The sequence below is a fragment of the Alosa alosa genome, chromosome 14 (assembly GCF_017589495.1).
Source record: "Alosa alosa isolate M-15738 ecotype Scorff River chromosome 14, AALO_Geno_1.1, whole genome shotgun sequence".
NCBI lineage: Eukaryota > Metazoa > Chordata > Actinopteri > Clupeiformes > Clupeidae > Alosa > Alosa alosa.
Genome location: NC_063202.1, coordinates 24,396,736 through 24,415,032, shown reverse-complemented (window position 1 = coordinate 24,415,032; position 18,297 = coordinate 24,396,736). Strand labels below are relative to the sequence as shown.

At 41.8% G+C, this 18,297-nt stretch overlaps 1 protein-coding gene and 1 long non-coding RNA gene across 5 annotated transcripts in view; one reads left to right on the top strand and one right to left on the bottom strand.

The window, feature by feature from the left end:
* The window catches only part of rxfp1 (relaxin family peptide receptor 1), a 119,952-nt gene that overhangs the window by 57,595 nt on the left and 44,060 nt on the right, over window positions 1–18,297 (top strand). The gene's annotated exons all lie outside the window — the stretch shown is intronic.
* On the bottom strand, window positions 784–5,527 carry LOC125307405. Its single transcript, XR_007195706.1, has 4 exons — window positions 5,478–5,527; window positions 5,040–5,139; window positions 1,135–1,225; window positions 784–874 (listed from the first exon to the last, which is right to left on the bottom strand). It is a non-coding gene; the product is annotated as an uncharacterized LOC125307405 (long non-coding RNA).

The window sequence follows — 18,297 nt, the reverse complement described above, 5'->3', positions numbered from 1 at the left end:
GGCTAAAGTGAAACGAGGTCAACGAAAATATTACTAGGCCTACTTTGTGTCAATTCAAAAACACTTTATTTATCCCCAAGGGGCAATTTACATAGTACCATGGAGTAGAGTACAATAATCAAAAATCCTATAAATATCACTGTTTAAAATACAGTAGGTACAGTCAGTAGGTCTAATGTAATCTTGTAACTATCCTGCTGACATCTGATTGAGATTATTACCTTCTTTCCATGTAGTAGCCTAATATGTGTTCTTACAACTCTAGTAATTAGTACTGGAGACATTTGCTACTTTGTGCTACCTGCTCATTCAAAATTACGAAATAACAGCAGGGAAATTATGTTTGTTTTTACAGGTTATTAAAAGAATGACCCAGGTTCCTGAGGAGCTGACCTGAATGACCATCATGGCTTTGCTCCGTTGTGCCTCTATATTCTTTGCAAAATGCAATGCATATTTACAGAGCTGACCGTGGCCGTTTGAGAATCAGAGGGATGGAAAGGTGAGGACAATCTGATACAAGTGTTAGCAGTTACAGTATATAAATAAAATATTTTTAACCAATACACATTCATTATTGGTTCAGCATATTGCAAAAACACAGTTTGATCAACATCACAAAATGATAAACTTTTTTTTTTTCCAACAATCGTCCAGTGATACTCATGTATCCCCTTGTGTGTGGTGCTACGCATATGGAGGGAGCTTCCAGATACTTCAGGGCAGTACATTGGATTCAGACCCCTTTTTGACTGAACCGTGACACATGTTCAGCAACAGCATCCTCCATGGAAGGTCTGTCAAGCTGAGCACACAAGTCCTGTGGCACAGGAATCCGCTGGACGGCATCCCAATGAACAGGGTCTTTGATGATCTCGAAGAGGACAAGAAAGAGGACTTATATTGGATACTGTAATACAGTGCATTGTAGGCTGTATACGTACTGTACAATAAACAAATTGTATGGCCCTGAACATTGTACTTTGTTTACAGTACTGATGATGATTTCGACACCAGTAGCATCAGGTCTAAGACAGCCTAATGTGTGTGAATCTATAAGTTCTTTTTAGTGCCTATACTGTTGCACATTTTGATTTGTTGTTTGTAATAAAATATATATTTTATTAAACTTACAAATTGTTTGTCTGTACATAGTTTCTCCTTGGCTCTCTTCCGTTGTGGGGACTCCGCATTCTCATTGAAGTGCATGGCTGCAAGATAAAACCTAAACCAAACAACAGAAATGTTGTAACACAAGTGAAAGTCACTTTTGCATGCACACACCAAGCTGTTAACTCACAACAAAAGCATTTGCTAATATTCTAAGCCCCGCACTTGGAGCATCTGTTTGGCATGCTGCGTTTGTCATGTTGCCGTTCTTGTAATGTTTTAAAATAAGAACGTGCAAATAAATCCATTGTCTCTAAACACGGTTTTCAACATATCGACTAGATATCATTTGAATTGATAACGTGAAGTTGTTTCCACTTCTGACGTCAAAAACGTATGTGTTATATGGGTATGGGTTATATTACGGCTTAGCAACCAAACTATCGTGTTATTCAGCTTCAGTTAGCTATCTTGCTGAGAACATAACCTGTCAAGAGATCTTGACAAACATGCATAGTAAAATGTAGGTTAACATGACAACACAGGTATTATCCGAAGGACACACAGGAAAATTAAATAGCCTTGCCAATTAACTAAATCACACATTATACTTGCTAGATACACGTTAGCATGGCTAATAACTAGTGATGTGCCCAATGAAGCGAGGCTTCGGAGCTTGTGTCGAGCAGAAAGGGGCGTGCCAGATGAAGTCCCGGTTCGAGGCTTGTGTCGTTTCCATAAAAATCACGTGACTGATGACAAACGAGGCCTCGGTTTGTGAGTGTGACGTCTGAAGCTTTGTTTGGGACACACACCCACGTGACTGCTTCGGAATCTGATTCAAAGGCTTTGAATTGCGCGAACCAGGGCACCCGCTCTAGTGTCGGAATGAGTTGTGTTGTATTGCAAGAGTCAGGCGAAATTTGTGGGTAGCCCTGTTTTATATTGGATGCTTTCTCTGTTTGTAAATTTACGTTCTTTTCTTTCTGGAAAATGTCCATAATCCATAATATCATGCACATAGAAATAAAGAAGAAATAGCCTAGGCCTAGCCTAAAGCTTTGCCATTTAGAACAATGACGTTAAAACGTGTCTGCGTTGCAATCTTGTCTCAACTTCAATCATGTAATTTAAAAGCAATACAGGCTAATAATTTATATGTGGCCTAACAATAATGGCTGACATAATATTTTCCTTTTATTGAAAGTTTGATTCATGAAACGTCAAACTATGTCAGGCCATGTAGGGTTTGGTTTAATTAGGCGCCTGGTCGTTTCCTTTTCACTCTCGTCCATAGCGTGTTGAGGTTGATAATACTTCGTCCTGGTTCAGAAGCTAGTAGTGTCTACTGCGGTCGTTAAGTGGATGGGAGACCGATTGGATCATTGACTGGGATAACACATGATTTTTACGCCTCCACGGAAACACCAATCTTCACGTGATAACGAGTGACGGGATTATGTTGCCTAATCGTATTTTATTGTATTGAATTGAGACAAACAGAAATGCAAATTTCTTGCAACACTTTTAATGTAATGAATGAGAACATTTCAAAGCTTTGTTATTGTGTTAAACGTTGTAGGCATTCTTTTCACTAGTCCGTGGCTGCGATAATTTATGCAAACCACCAGATGTCGCTGTGTTTTCCTTGTCTTCCATGTTTCAAAGCTTCGGCACATTACTCGGCACATTAGGGAAATGTGCCGAGTAGCGCTCGAGGCTTCATTTACCCATCACTACTAATAACTGCTTAGCGACAAAATAATACTTACAGCATGTGGTTGTGATGACCTTACGGTCGGAACAGCCCCTCGTTTCAGTAACAGCAGCATAGCAAATCCTGCTTAACTGTCCAAGGTTTTGAAAACTGCCTTCGGTGAAATGTTTTGCAAATTAATAACGGAGTGTCGAACTTTGCAGGGATCTTTTGGTAGAAAAACATTATCCATGCCCCTCGAACTTTTGAATCCTTAGGAAGACTATGGAAAGACTCAGCTTTCTTTGTAGCCTAAGTTTCAGCCTGGAACACTGCATTTACGACCGTGGCTCATTTTCGAAATCCTTGAAGAACTGTCTGCTTTATAATTCCTGTGGAAGGAAACGAGCAGGCAGCTAAACTAGTGTTTGTCTCATCTTCGCTCTCCATTCGCGTTCCTGGGCTCAGAGCACCCGTGGGCTGGTCTGTATGTAAATTTTGAGGCGTGACAAATGTACAGGCCAGAGCCAAATAAGGTACCACCTGCGAGTTTGCGTAAACTTGCAGCTTCGTTGGGATTCACCCGTTTTATGGCGGGAGTTTAGAATTGTGAGATTTGCATAGGAAGGAGGTGTTGGTGGGGTTTTGAAGTTCTCTGTATGTCCATTTCACCCACTGAACTATCGCTATTCATCTATGACAAAGTAAACTCGGTTTTGCATTCTATGACCCCTTTAACCTGCGATTAAAACCTTGATCGGTGATTATAGTCCGCCATGATGGATCAGTGTACATAAGCGAGCGACAATTTTAGGCTATTCTCTTAAATCATACGCCTACTTTTGTAAACTGTCTCATAGAAAGTAGCAAGCAAACGCCTGCGAAGCCAAAGATAGCATACATTTTAAATATTTTAAACGTTCTATTGACTAACGTTAATGCCTGTCCTAAGGAAAATGTCACAGCGAGTACGGAGCTGAAATTTTACAACTCACGAAAAACACTTATTATACCAATTAATGGAACAACACGCAAAAATAATTGAAGACAAACGAACGGATAATTACACTCTGACAAAAAGGCATGGGTCGAGCTCTGCACAAGTTTCAATGGCTCTGTGGGAATCAAGGACAAGCGTGATGTGAACCATAGATATAGAACACTAGATGTCTCGTCTGCTTCGCTGGCCAACGGAGTCGAACGTCCGCACATGGCGGCCATCTTGCTACAGGCAGCTCACTCCCCATAACATTGAGTTGGTAGGGGTAAATGTACTTTTTAAATAACCATAACTTGCTCAATTTTCAACCATTTTTTAAATGGATTGGTTCGTTATAAACTTCAGAGATATAGTTATGACACTGCATACTTATGAATAATCATGTTATGTCCTGAAAAATAGAATAATGTTCTAAAATATGTAGATTACAATACATGTTGAAATCCACACCCTGTACACCATGCATTTATAACACTGCATACTTGTGAATAATTGAGGCCTTGAGACAAATAACCATACAATACATATTTCCAATTTTGAATAAATATATTTTTAGTGGAGCTAAACATAAGTGAAGTTTACCCACCTCTGAAATTTCAGAAATAGTTTACCCACCTCTCAATAAATCTAATGCACCTCAGGCAGGCAGCCAGATCAAGAAAATGACAGCTCTGAAGAGACGCCACTTAATGTTTAGTTTGGAGGAGACAGGCTTTACACTGAATCGCAACCCAGTTTTCCGATGTCAGTGACACTAGTTTTATAGCTTTTATTCTACTGTCCGTAATAATATAGCGATCATATTCTCCACCGCTCGCATGCGGGAAAAATTAAGACAGTAATTAAACAGTGGGCTAGCTGCTAGATACATTAGCTAAATCCGCCCAACTTCCAATAGCTCCTCAGTCACCTCATTTGGGTCTTCTTTTTGTGTGAAGTAAAACCCAAACACTCCACGGACTACAGTCCACATTGACCGACAAGATTGATAGATTAGCACTAACATTGCTATGATTGAACTAGATAGTCAGCAGCTAAGATCTTTTGGGACAACCATCAGTCAAACGGTCATTGATTCATTCCTATTAAAAAGCCTTGTGTCAACAACAATATATTAATACTATTGTCATAGCCCCGCTGTTCCTGTGTAACATAACCTGTATTGAACATACTTCCACTAAGTAACTAACGATTATCCTAAAAATAAATCATAATAATGAGCTAATATCTTACTGGTGAAAGGTAATCCCACGGGTTCTCACTTCCAGACAACGTTGATTAGCGCATCCATAGGCTGCACAAAAGTCTGGCATCTTCACAAGTCAGCAATTTCCTGTAGAAATCATGATGTAAGATGTTTTTAACAAACCAACCCGAAAATAAACACCATGAGCAACTTATTATGCTTTCAAGTTATATTGAAAAGAAAGACCAATTCTGCCTCCCATCGATGTAAAATGATTAGGTGCTAGGTAGTAGCCTAGCCATGATACACAACAAAGCTGCACGATTAAGTCGTTTTTTGAAGAGAAAAGCTGCGATTTCAACATGTTCAAGCATCCAGGATTATAACCACGTTAATAACGTTTTTAAGAAACCAAACTGTTTGTAAATCCATCAAAATGTCAGCGAGATAAGAGTATTTATGTTTGTGCAGATCACGGACCTTACCTCAGTTTGCCTCAGGTTCCACAGATTCTGACAGAAAGCTTGACTGTAGTAAGATGGCCGACCTCTGCGGACGTTCTAGACGCTGCCGTAAGGTATGATGTGAACAATAAAAAGCCTGCTGGAAAAACCTGAAAGCAAAGGCGAAAAAAGATGCTGCCAAGGAAAGAAGGGACACTTTTCTCACCGGAGGAGGCCCCCCATCTGGAGAAATGGATGTGTTGTCAGCAAAGATAGTCCAGGTGATTCCACAGCAAATAACCCCCTTGCCAAATCCCTTTGAAGACGATGCCATTGCTGATCAGCCAGTGCTAGCAACATCCAGCTTCAAAGGTGAGTCGCCGAGCTTGTTCACACAACTATGTAACGCTATTATTATCATATAATAATTGTAGGCTAATGCTACCGTTTTAGCTGGCGTTAGCTGTAGTCTTACATAGCTAGCAAAATAACGTTATGTTTAATGTGTGTGCCTAACGTTAACGATGTAGCCTAATTTAACGTTAGGTAACGGTTTGGCTACGCAAATGTAACGTTAGACCTAACTGTAACTTTGACTAGGCTAGGCTAGTTAAGTGTAACAATGTTTCATCTGTGTCGCCACCTGACGTTACATCTAACAGTAGGCTACAGCTAACGTTTTCTTCATTTATTGTGCCGTACCAAACTGTTTCAAACGTGTTTGTATTTCAGAACTCAATGATGGAGATACAATGCCGGCCCTCTCTGCTCTTGCCATCATGACAACGTATCTGCGAGGGACCAACCCTGTCCCCGAAACCAGTCTGTTCAGATCCAATCAGCCCCTCAAACAGCAATAGGCATAAGAAAGACTTAACTGAATATCATTTTGAAGTATTGAAATTGGAGAAAGAGAAAAATATGATTCAAATTAAAAATGCAATATTGCAGAGAGAAGTGCTTATTTTACTGAAAGAAGTACTGCAGCTTCAAAAAGATACACACAAGACAGGTTTACAACCTATGGAGATGCTTTTCAATGAAGTGTAGGCCTACTGTATGTATATCAATTGAGAATGTGTTATTTTATTTATTTATCTGACCTGTTTAAAATAATTAAAACATTTTCATTGATTGAACAGTTCTAATTACTCTGTGAATTTCAATATACTACACTTCTGTTCTTATATTAATTGCAGTGAAATGAAGGCAACCATATCAGAGCATATTTTTGAATAGAATAGAATAATGTAAACAGAAAGAATGTAAACAGATTCCTGTAAAAACGATAGATGTCTGCATGTCAGGTTATGTGGTGGCTTGGCTGCAAAGGTTTGTAAGAGGCGGGTAGGCTGCATAGGTGGCTACATGAGTGCTGAATCCCATGACCTAAACAAAGAAAACACACAAGAACATAAAGGATGTTAACACTGTACTACTATTGCATTATACTGCTTGAATATGCACAGGATTATTTTAAGATTATATATATGTTATATGAACATAGATGTATTATAAACCTGATCATACACACCTTAACTATGCAGTGAAATGGTTATCTATCAAGGTTCTTCGAACAGCATTTCCATTTGCTGTGGCATGCTCCTCTTGGCCATGTACACGGTCCTCATGGGGATCCTCTTCAGCCTCCTCTGGCAGCTCATCTCCAACTCTCTTTCCGAAATTGTACAGCACTGCTACTGCCACAATGACTTTTAATGTTGTCTCTAGCTTTGTTCGAAGTCCATTATGTAAGCAAGGAAACCTTTGTTTCCAAACTCCAAACTCTCTCCACAAGACCTCTTGCTTCAATGTGGCTGGCATTGTATCGTCTCTCTGCTGGTGTTTGAGGGTTTAAAAGAGGCGTCATCAAGTAGGTGCGACAGGGATATCCGTTGTCACCTACTAGGTGGCCTTGAAATGCATTTGACATGATATGTACATGATTTTTTTATTTAATCTTATGACAGATTCCTTGTTGAAACGGTACCTCTTTGAAAATTCCTCATCATCATAAAACTCCATTGGGTTGAGACGGTCTCTAATTTTCCTTCGTGGGACTCGATTTTCTTCAAACCATCTGATATATGCAGCCATTTCAGAAATGTAATGTAAACCACCAGAGTTTAAAGCATTTGAGCAACAAGGTTAAAATTAATCCAGGTTTATATGAGGCTTCTTAATAGGACTAGTTGTTTAATATCCCTAATATTCAGCACATCAATTGACCGTCGCTGGAGATATCCTCTTGGGTGGGGTGAGATTTGGCAGTGATCACGTGGTGCCACCAGCACGCCACATCATCAGTTGTTTGCCCCACACATCATTGGGTGTTTTGGCCACTTATAACAAGACACCCTCTGCAGAGGTTGGCCCACCACAGCATGATCAGCCCCGGGTGTGTGGCACACGGTGGCACCACGCGGTCACTTGGCAGCCCATATTGCATCCTTACGTTTCAGCCACAGCCAGTGACTGCTCCGTTCTGCTGCAGTGGCAAGTTCTTTAATTGCCTTCCGTTGGGCCTGTCCTCTGATCCCTACTTCCTTCAGGAGCCTTGTGGTGGACCTGGCTACAAAGCCTCTACAGCCGACCTCAACTGGCCACACCTTCACATTTCAGCCCCGCCCCTCTGCTTCAGCTGCTAAGTTGGCATATCGCAGTCTCTTCCGTTCAAATGCCTCATTGATGGCATCTTCCCATGGGACCAGGCCTATCGCTAGAAGGCAATCAAACCAAGCAATTGCTTGGGGCCCCAAGACTTAACGACTGGTTAAGAATAAAATGCAACGACAAACTGTGAGCGTCCCTTAATAGTCAATGCAGTAAAGTGCAACAAAACTGTTACCGGCAATACTGGGATCCCCCTCAAGGGGGCCCCTCTCAGTAGTCGCTGACAGCAGCCAGCCAGCCAGGTTCGTGATCTCTGCTGCCGGGAAAATATAAAACCTCGGCAGTCATAATGAAGCGGAGTTTTGCGTCCGGAAGCCAGAAAAGAAAGAAGAGAAAGGAAGAGGATGACAAGAAAAAACAAGATAGTGGTAAGTGATAAATTACACTGGATAAAATAGCTCTACTTGTCTTGTACAAATGGTGTAATGTTGCAGCAGGAAGGTTAGCCTAGCAAAAAATGTTTATGTTAACTACCTGCCTGACGGCCCATGCTGCTTGTAACAAACTAGAACAGTTAGCACAACTTTTTTTTCCGAATGGACGGAATATGGTTACATGCTGTAATATGTTTAATAACGGGATAAGGAAGATGCAGATCTGTTACAGAATCACTGTTTATCGTATTTAAAGACATAACATTGCTATAGCTTTGTAATAAGGTTTTGATGAAAGTGGCATAGCTTCTCTGCTATACTAACTATTCGACCGTGATAATCTATTTACCAAATGGGGTTTAGGAAAACCACACGATAAATTCTGTGCATCAAAGCAGACTGGAACATTCATGCCTAGCAGTATTCATGCACACCAGCTGTTTACTGTCTTTAAAGCACCAGGTGCGTCTGTCTAATTCTCAAACAGCAGAATGCTTAAATGCTACGTTGAGCTACAAGTAGGCCTAGTTCAATGTATAACATTAGCTTGGGACAGGGTTACCACACGTTCTGGTTTTCCCGGGATTGTTCTCTTTTATGAATGTCTGTCCCGGAAAATTGATAATCTTTTTCCGGGACACCAAATGTTTGTGTGTGTGTTTTTGCAAATGTTCAAATGATCAAAATGTTCAAAACTAATGCACAGTATATATATGCAACAGCAGTATTTGCACTGTCAACATTTTTTATTTATATAAAGTGTGGGTGAACTTAAACTGTATGGCTATGCTGTGGTTCCTGTATGCTTTGCGTGCGGTGGTGGGGGGCTCCATGTCCATTTTGCTTGGGGCCCCCAAATTCCTTGAAACGGCCCTGCATGGGACGGTCAGCTCAACAATGAAGACACGCTGGCAGGATTTGGACCAGAGGACCAGGTCTGGGCGCAGGTTGGTCGCAGCAATTTCGGGTGGGTCCACAAGCTGCGTTCAGTGGGCCTGGATCCGGAGGAGATGACTTGGTCCCTCTTTTCTCCCCTTCCCGAACGAAAGTTGTTTTCCGTGGGATTGTAGTCAGGGCGTTTTGAGACATGGCATTGGTGGTCACCCTCCTGTTCTCCAGTTCGGCAGACAAGCACTTCAACACCTGGTTGTTGCGCCAGGTGTATCTTCCCTGTGTTAGGCTGGTCTTGCAACCCACCAAGATGTGTTTGAGGGTTGCCGGGGCTGCACACTGGAGACAGGCTGGGTCCTGTCCATACCAGACATGTAGGTTGGTTGGAGAGGGCAGGACATCATATGTGGCTCTAATGATGAAACTTCTGTTGTCTGTCTGTTGTCTGTTGGACTCCATGCTCCACAGATCGCTCCATGTGATTTTCCTCCTCTCCACGTCTTCCCACTTCATCCAGCGGCCTTGCTGAGCTTGGGAGACTGCTGTGGCACACCTAGCTGCTTCCTCCTGGTGGCGCACTTCCTCCACCACCATGTGCCGTCGCTCAGCTGGAGTAGCCTTTTGCCAGGTTGTTGTTGTTGCTTCCAAACCAAGGCCACCTCTGCCATGTTGGACATGTCCCACTATATCCCGGGGCTGCAGCCCAAACTGAAAACACCACAGTTTCAGCTTTCCAGGCAGAGCTGTGCTGTTGATCTGCTTGAGGCCATTGATGGTATCTTGCTTGAGTTGCTCCAAGCCAAAATTAAAAGGATGGTTTAAATGTAATCTTGATTACCTTTAAACTAGATTTAAAGGAGAATTCCGGTGTGATATTGACCTAAAGTGTATTGAAAAATGATACAGAGTGTGAACGTATGTCTCATAGCCCATCTCGGCTTGTCCCCTGCACTCCAAAATCTGGCGCTAGTTAGCCGATGCTACCAACAGCTTTTAAAGTTACTTCCCATCCGATAGTGGTGCTTCAGCATCGGGCTAGCCATGCAAATAAATCACTGTTTTACACCCATTTACGAGGGTGTAAAACGTTCACACTCGGTATCATTTTTTTTTCTTCCAGTAGCAGCAACTGGAATCCATGCATTTCCACTAAATTATTTTTGGAATCTGATCCCTTATCATACCTGTTCATTCTTACTCGTTGCTCGACTTATCGTGACTAAATTCAAGATGGCTGCAAACGCTAAACTTCGTGAAGATACTGTCTGTATAAATCGTCTTGTAAGTAAACTACCAGTGCTTTTTCAAAGTTATTAATTCACAAGGTGCTATTAATTTAATGACGGCATCACCTTTGATGGACATTTATTTCCTTTCGTCTATATTTGACGATGAGGGATTAACATGAATGTCTATCTGACGGACCCCCACGTCGGAAAACAACGCAGAAGGTACACCTTTCTCGTTGGAATCTGACGCCAAGAACCCTTGACCATGCGTCAGACCTTTGGCGAGTAGGGAGTGAGACTGTGTTACTTAAAACCACCGTCATTTGCAATTTCGATCAATTGCTCTTCCTCCTGCGCTGACAAGTTAGGACTATTCGGGTTATTGACAAATGGGTTGCGGACCCACTCATTGGTTTGCCGTGGATCTTTGGAGGATGGGAAGTAACGCTCAAACTCATTTGAAAGCGCAACAAGGTGATTGCGCACCAGCTGCGAGAGAAAGGGCCCTGCCTCAGTCTCTCCCAAAACCCCCACTACAGTTTGGAACATATCAAATACACCCCGGTCCACTCGTCGTCCCCACAAATCAAGCTTGGCTTTAAATGCAGCGACTTTATCTGCCAGTTTAAAGACAGTCGTCATTCTCCCCTGGAGTGACAGGTTGAGGTCATTAAGCAACCCGAATATGTCACACAGGTAAGTTAGTTTTGACACCCAGTCCTCATCACTAAAATGTGCAGCTAACTGTGACTTTTTTTCTGTAAGAAATCTCTGCAGCGGCTTTCGCAACTAAAACACTCTGGCCAGTGACCTGCTAAAGATGCTTGTTTTTTGTTGCTCATTCTAGCAGTTTAGCTAACTTCGTGTGACACTACCGTTCGCCAAGAACTGATCAAGTGAAGTGAGCTGACCTGAGGCTGCGCAGCGCTGAAGGCAATATGTAAAGTGTTGAAGGCGGGACAGACAGACGTAAGAAAATAGACCTTGCAAAATGCAAACATGCGTGCAATCAAACAACTGCATATAGGCCTATGTCATGTAAAAATGTGACATTATTGCGAATTAAAGGGGAACTTGGCAACTATTTCAACGTAATAAACCCGTTTAGAAATCATTTGGATGGTTAAATGACCTGTTCCGGTGAAAATGGTGACTTTCCCCGCTGCGCCTAGCGTCCCCAGGCGGGGAAACATTGAGACTACCGTCCCGGAAAGAGAAGTGAGAAACAAGAAACTCGTTTTAAATCGTGTTTCTTACCTTGTAACATCCACATAGTTCTGCCAAACTTATGCTAACAGTTCGCTAGCTTGTAAACAAATCCATGTGCTTTATCATTACCTTTTCACACAGTTTGAAATAGCATAATGTGCAATTTCTCCAGCAGAGGGGGAAATCCTGCCAAGTTTCCCTTTAAATTGAGTTTAGTTTGCATGCATTTTTTTTTAAACTCATGTCGTAGGCTACGGCCCGGTTAGGAATGTCCCGCCCCGGTGGTTGGGGACCGCTGATCTAGAAGATTAAAAAGTAAAATTGCACAAATACAGTTTTATGTGTTTAGGGGACCACTTAAGAAAGCACAAAGGACTTCCACATCACTCTCCATGCGAGATGTCAGAAAAACATTATTCCATCTGACCTCCCCATGTTCAACAGGTTTGCAAGTGACAAGTCTCACACAATGAGAAGACACACTGTTTGATAGCACCTTGTGAATTGAGGACTTTTAGTCTTTATAATTATAAAGTTTTTCCTTGTCTGACCTATGATGGATTGTCCGGATTGTCCGGATGACAGCCTGGACAAGCCTGGACAACCATCTCCACTAAAACTCAGGCCCCTTTAATTCAATCAGAGACTATTAAGATGTTCCTCACGCTGACAGAACTGACACTCTAGAAGCAGAAGGAGGTAGCAGAAAGCCTGTAATTAAGGCAACTGTACTTTTAGCACACACAGAAAGAGATAGAGAGAGATGAGGGGAGGCAAAAGGAGAGAGAAAAAGAGAGAGAAAGAGAGAGAGGGAGACAGAGAGAGAAAGAGGGAGGAGGGGAGACAAAGTCAAAGACAGGTTGTTTTGTCAGTCAGTGGAACTGCAACATATCGCTCCACTTTATGACAGCTGCAGCAGAGGCGACCTACTGCTGCGAAACACCACACACTGCAGAGATGGGAAAAAATGCTCTGAAGCTCACACGGAGAGTCCCTCCAAACATCTTCAGCTGTCACATTACTTACTGACAAAAGACATGGACAAACTCAAACAGTCAGCTGCTGATTTGTTTTTTTATTATTGAATTAAGTATGTTATTTTTTTTTTATTTATAAGTATGTTATTTCCCAGAAAAGCCAAAGTTTGTCAAAGTTTGTCATGTTCTTCAGTGTACAAATTCCGTATCGGCTTGCCTGTTCAGGTGTTTTCTGAGTTCACAATATGGATATATTGTGCCTGAGACTGACATTTAGCATGGGGTTATTTCACATGGAGCTCTAAGTGAAATTGGCTGTACAAAGGACAACTGCTTATTGCACAGTTAATGATGGACAGTGTTAATTCTTCAGTGTTAACAATGAAGGGTATTAATATTATTAGTAATGAAGAATGATAGTAATGAAGTAATTAGTAATGATTAGTAATGAAGAATGACAGCAGTAAGTAGTTGTAATCAAGGGCATATGTTTGCATAGATAGATAGATAGATAGATAAAAATTATTTATTGTCATCCAAGAATTGGTGGTATTTTTTTGTTACAGAGGTAGCTCAATCCAATAGAAGAAAAAAAACATCATACATTTAGTACTGTTCTGTAATCTGATTGCTGAGGGGAAGAAGCTGTTTTTGAAACGAGTGGGTTCAGTTCTTATGGACCTGTAACGTCTTCCAGAGGGGAGAAGCTGGAACAAGTGATGGTTTAGATGAGAGGGATCTTTGATTACTCCAGAAGCACAGTTTAAGGTCCGCTCAGAGTACATAGAGTAAACTGGTGGTAGGTCACAACCAATTATGTTGGAGGCTTTGGTGACAACCTTCTCTAATTTCTTTTTGATGCGGCTGTCTGAACTCCCTTACCAAACAGTGATGGATGAAGTAATGATGCTGTCGATGATGGCTTTGTAGAAATGCATCAACAGATGTTTGCTTACATGAAACTTCTTCAGTTGCTTAAGGAAGTAGAGTTTTTGTTGAGCATATGGACCATACCAATACCATACCATCCCTACCAATATTTTGGAATGATGAAATTGTCCCTAGCAATATTTTAGCGAACTCATTCATATTGTTTTTGTTGTTAAGTCATATTCATTTTGACATGTCCTCAAAAGGTAGCCTTCAATTAAAATGTAGGGTCTGGGCACTCACCGTTCGCAGTGCTCAGTCCGAGGGGCGGGATAATCGGTTGCCTTTTAAATTCCCTCTGCATGCAATAGGACAGCTATGAGTCCCATGCGTTTTCCCACCAGCGGAGCTAGTTGGCTAGTTAAAACTTTTGCCAACTTAAAAAAAAGCTTAACTCGTGTCAGACTGTTTACCAACAGCAACATCCATCTTCTTTGTTTTCAAGTAGCAGGGAATTCAAGCCAAACCGTTGCAACTCTGCCATCAATCATTATGTTAAGCCCGCCTAACGACTTTACATGATTTGATTGGCCTGATAGAAGTTTAATTTTTCGAGCTCACAAGCCAATGGAGAGTTGCTAGACTAGCCCTGGCTAGGGTGCGTCTAGATTTCTAGGCTACTCAAAAGGTGTAGATCTCCAGGAAAACCAGTTTAGACAAACTATCATTTGATTGGCTGAAATTGAAGGGAATTCATCTGTTGCTCACATGAATGTGTCAAATAGTGTACTTGTTGATGGTTGCTGAGACCAAATACGCTACTTGTTGATGGTTGCTGCTGATAGTACAGAGGAAGTTGGCTTATCGTTGGATAGCGTGGCTGATAGTACAGAGGAAGTCGGCTTATCGTTGGATAGCGTGGCTGATAGTACAGATGAAGTTGGCTTATCGTTAGATAGAGTGGCTGATAGTACAGAGGAAGTTGGCTTATCGTTGGATAGCATGGCTGATAGTACAGAGGAAGTTGGCTTATCGTTGGATAGAGTGGCTGATAGTACAGAGGAAGTTGGCTTATCGCGTGGCTGATAGAGGAAGTTGGTTTATCGTTGGATAGCGTGGCTGATAGTACAGAGGAAGTTGGCTTATCGTTGGATAGCATGTCTGATAGGAAGTTGGCTTATCGCGTGGCTGATAGAGGAAGCTGGCTTATCGTTGGATAGAGTGGCTGATGGTACAGAGGAAGTTGGCTTATCGTGGGATAGAGTGGCTGCTCATATTATTGTGGTTACAGTCAGCGTTTGTCCTTCTCAGCTAGCTGCATGCAGCTCACACAAATTATATGATCATTTGCTAATCTATCTGGTTTTGGCTAATAATGTTCATCTGCTTGTGATGTTTTGATTTGTCTGGCTGAGCCAATTGTGCAGCTCACACACATTAATGGCCCGTGGCTCTATGACAATATGACAATTTGCAAATCTATCTGGGTTTAGTTGGGTTTGTCTGGCTGAGCAGAGCTGTCATTGTGTTCATTTTACTGCAGGAGATAAGTGAAACACTCATCGAGAAAATAGCCAGCGGCATCTTTTGGCAGAGACATTAATTGGAAATATCAGCAACACTTTTAAACTGTTATTACATACCTGTCACAAAGAGCCACACCAGGGCTGGATCTCCACCAGTGGAGTGGACAAGTCAATCATTAGCAGGGCCAAAGGTTCACTTTAGGCCAGGAGCGGTTTTGTTAAACGCTTTACAAAGCGGGCTTTCAGCTACATCACCCCCATGCTGTGGAATTCCCTGCCAGACAACATCAGACACTGTGACTCAATTACTGAGTTTAAAACATATCTCTTCAAGACCTTTTTTGTTTGTGAAGTGACCTTGGGTGTAATGAAAGGTGCTTTAAATAAAATGTATTATTATTATTATTATTATTATTATTATTATTATTATTATTATTATTTATATCACAACACAGAACTCCTGTATTGTCCAATGGGGGGGAGGGGGTCTGTTGCTTGCATCAGGTCCTGTGGCAGACACTCTTGTCCATGTGAGCAGGGTAGTTGCATCTGAGCATGCGTTTGACAAAACAGCTCCTGGCCTAAAGTGAACCTTTGGCCCTGCTTTTGTCGCCATGAGACCCTTACTGTGACAAGTGATAACAGTGATGTGCTCTGGCAAAGAAAAGTGTGTGGCTGCAGATACAAACAAAGGGTGAGGAGAGGGTTAGACGAGAGAAAAGCTGGATGTCACCATGGATTCTAGAAGCCTCTTTTTAAAAGCATTTTCTTCGTTTCTTCACCCATCTGTATTTTATCTTATCTTATCTTTTATCCACTCCAGTCATCATGAAGTCAACTTAATAAGCTAAAGAGACATCTCAACCACACATTAGATGTATTGTAAAGTTGCACTTTGCTGTGTGTATAGTGACAACTCTATGATGACTGATAAACAGGTCGGAGGAAAGTATCTATTTTTTCCCATGATGTCTCCCTTGTCTTTTTTTCAACTGTTTTTTTTTACCTTCTACTCCTTTTTTACCTTTTTTTCCTTAGTATACTGTATCCTAGGACTCGTTCCTATGTCTTAGGGATATTCTGTGTTTGTAAAGAGAATGCCATAACCTGTTGTATTTGTGTTTTGAATGGTTTTATTGAAATAAAATAAAAACTTGATCGCAAGAAAAATGTATCACATGGATTGCAGCAACTTTCAATGATTAATTGCACCGTTGCAATTTGTCTCTACTACTGTCTGTTGTTTTGTGGCAAATCTTCTGTGTAGGGCTTTGGGTAGATGTTCTTCTTTCCACATTTCTATACACACACACACACACAAACACACTCTTTCCTCATCTCTACATGTGTCCAACCATATCCTCTCATTTCCTTTCGATGGCAGGTTCTCAGGCAGTGCGATATTTCACAGCATTCTCCTGTTCAGTCATCCGTAAGAAAGGTCGCCAGACATGTCTGTTCACATTGATTACTCAATATCGCTGCCTTGAGTTTCCCTCTGTGCACGTCTTGTTTGTCACTTCTGTTGGAGGAATGTTCATTTATCAACAGACTTTCAGAAATAGAACTTGGATGAGGTCTTTTTTTATCTGGGCTATAGATTATGTCTTTTTTATTGCTTTCTGACTGAAGTTTCCAAGTTGGGAAAAGTTATTTTGTTGTATGAATCTAGTCTTTAGTGTTGCTCTCTTCAGAAACGTCAACTGATCAGAAGAGGGGAGGTGCTGGAGCAGCTAAACTGATCAGAAAAGGGGAGGTGATGGTGCAGCTAAACTGATCAGAAGAGGGGAGGTGCTGGAGCAACTGAGGGATCCTTTTGGGCCTTGTTTGGGTTGATTTCATCAAAATGTTGAGGTCCTTAACAGGCATGAACTGGCCATCGGGCGTACCGGTGGGCCGAAGCACATTTTTGGGCCGGGGCTGTCATGATTTGATAATAATAATAAAAATATTCACCGCGACGGTATTTGAGACACGAAACGCGGCCCATTGGTTGATTTTCTTGACGGACATTGAGCTAGTCCTATGACATATCTCAGCCCTCCCCCTCCCCTCCCAGGGTTATCAAATTTTGCCATTTGAGCTGTCTGACCGCGGAGAGAAGTGAGTTTCCCTCTGTGAAATTGTGAAAATGGATAGTAGGCCTAATAAACCACAAAAGCGCAAGGGGGGCACACAGAAGCTGCGAGACAAAGTGGACGCAGCAAAATGTGTCAAAATCACAGAAATGTTCACCCCAAGGTCGACTGTTACAGCAGGTGCAGGGCCGTCGACATCGAGTGCACAGCCTGAAGGAGTGGAACACAGCTTTGATGTGTAGTGTATTAACACAGAGGAAGGCGAAGTACAGGTGGATTCGGAGGAGGAGGAGAGAGACGTTACGTTTGATGTGCAGTGTAGTGACAGAGGAAGGAGAAGTACCGGTGGATTCGGAGGAGGTGGACAGAGACGTTACGGAGGAGGAGACGTTACCCAGCAGGGACAAATTGAGGAAGAGGTCAGAATAGCTACTGTAAATGTTAGCAGAATGAAGAGGGACGTTTCATGAAGGGAGGGCTGTTGTGTGTGTGTGTGTGTGGAGGGCTGGGTGGGTGTCCACCTGCTCCTCCGCTTTTGATTGACATGCATTTGAGCGTTTCTCTGCAACATGCATCAGTAGCAAAGAAGCCATCTGCATTTTACATTGCGCTATTTGATTGTCGTCGACGCGGAGAGGAGAAAAATTAAATAAGTTATCCACAACAAATCAACGAGTGGTCGGCCTCAGAACGCACTCAACTTTTTAAGATCTGAAGTCAGTCATGATTGGTCGAAATTGTTGTCAATCTTGACGCAGTACAACAAGCAAACCTATCACATTTCTGTGCGCATACAGGCAGGTACACACACGTACAGTATGCCTAGGCTACACATGCACGCACTCAGAAAGACACTAGAATGACACAGCAATTATGATAGCCTGTAACAATGAAAATGTTTTGGGATGTGTGTATCTTCACTTAATAGTATCTGGGGAGATTGTAGGCTAAAAGTGTGTAAATGCTCAACATATATATAATTACAGGACTCATTTTATTCAGTCAGACTTAAAACATGCATAATAATAGTAGCCT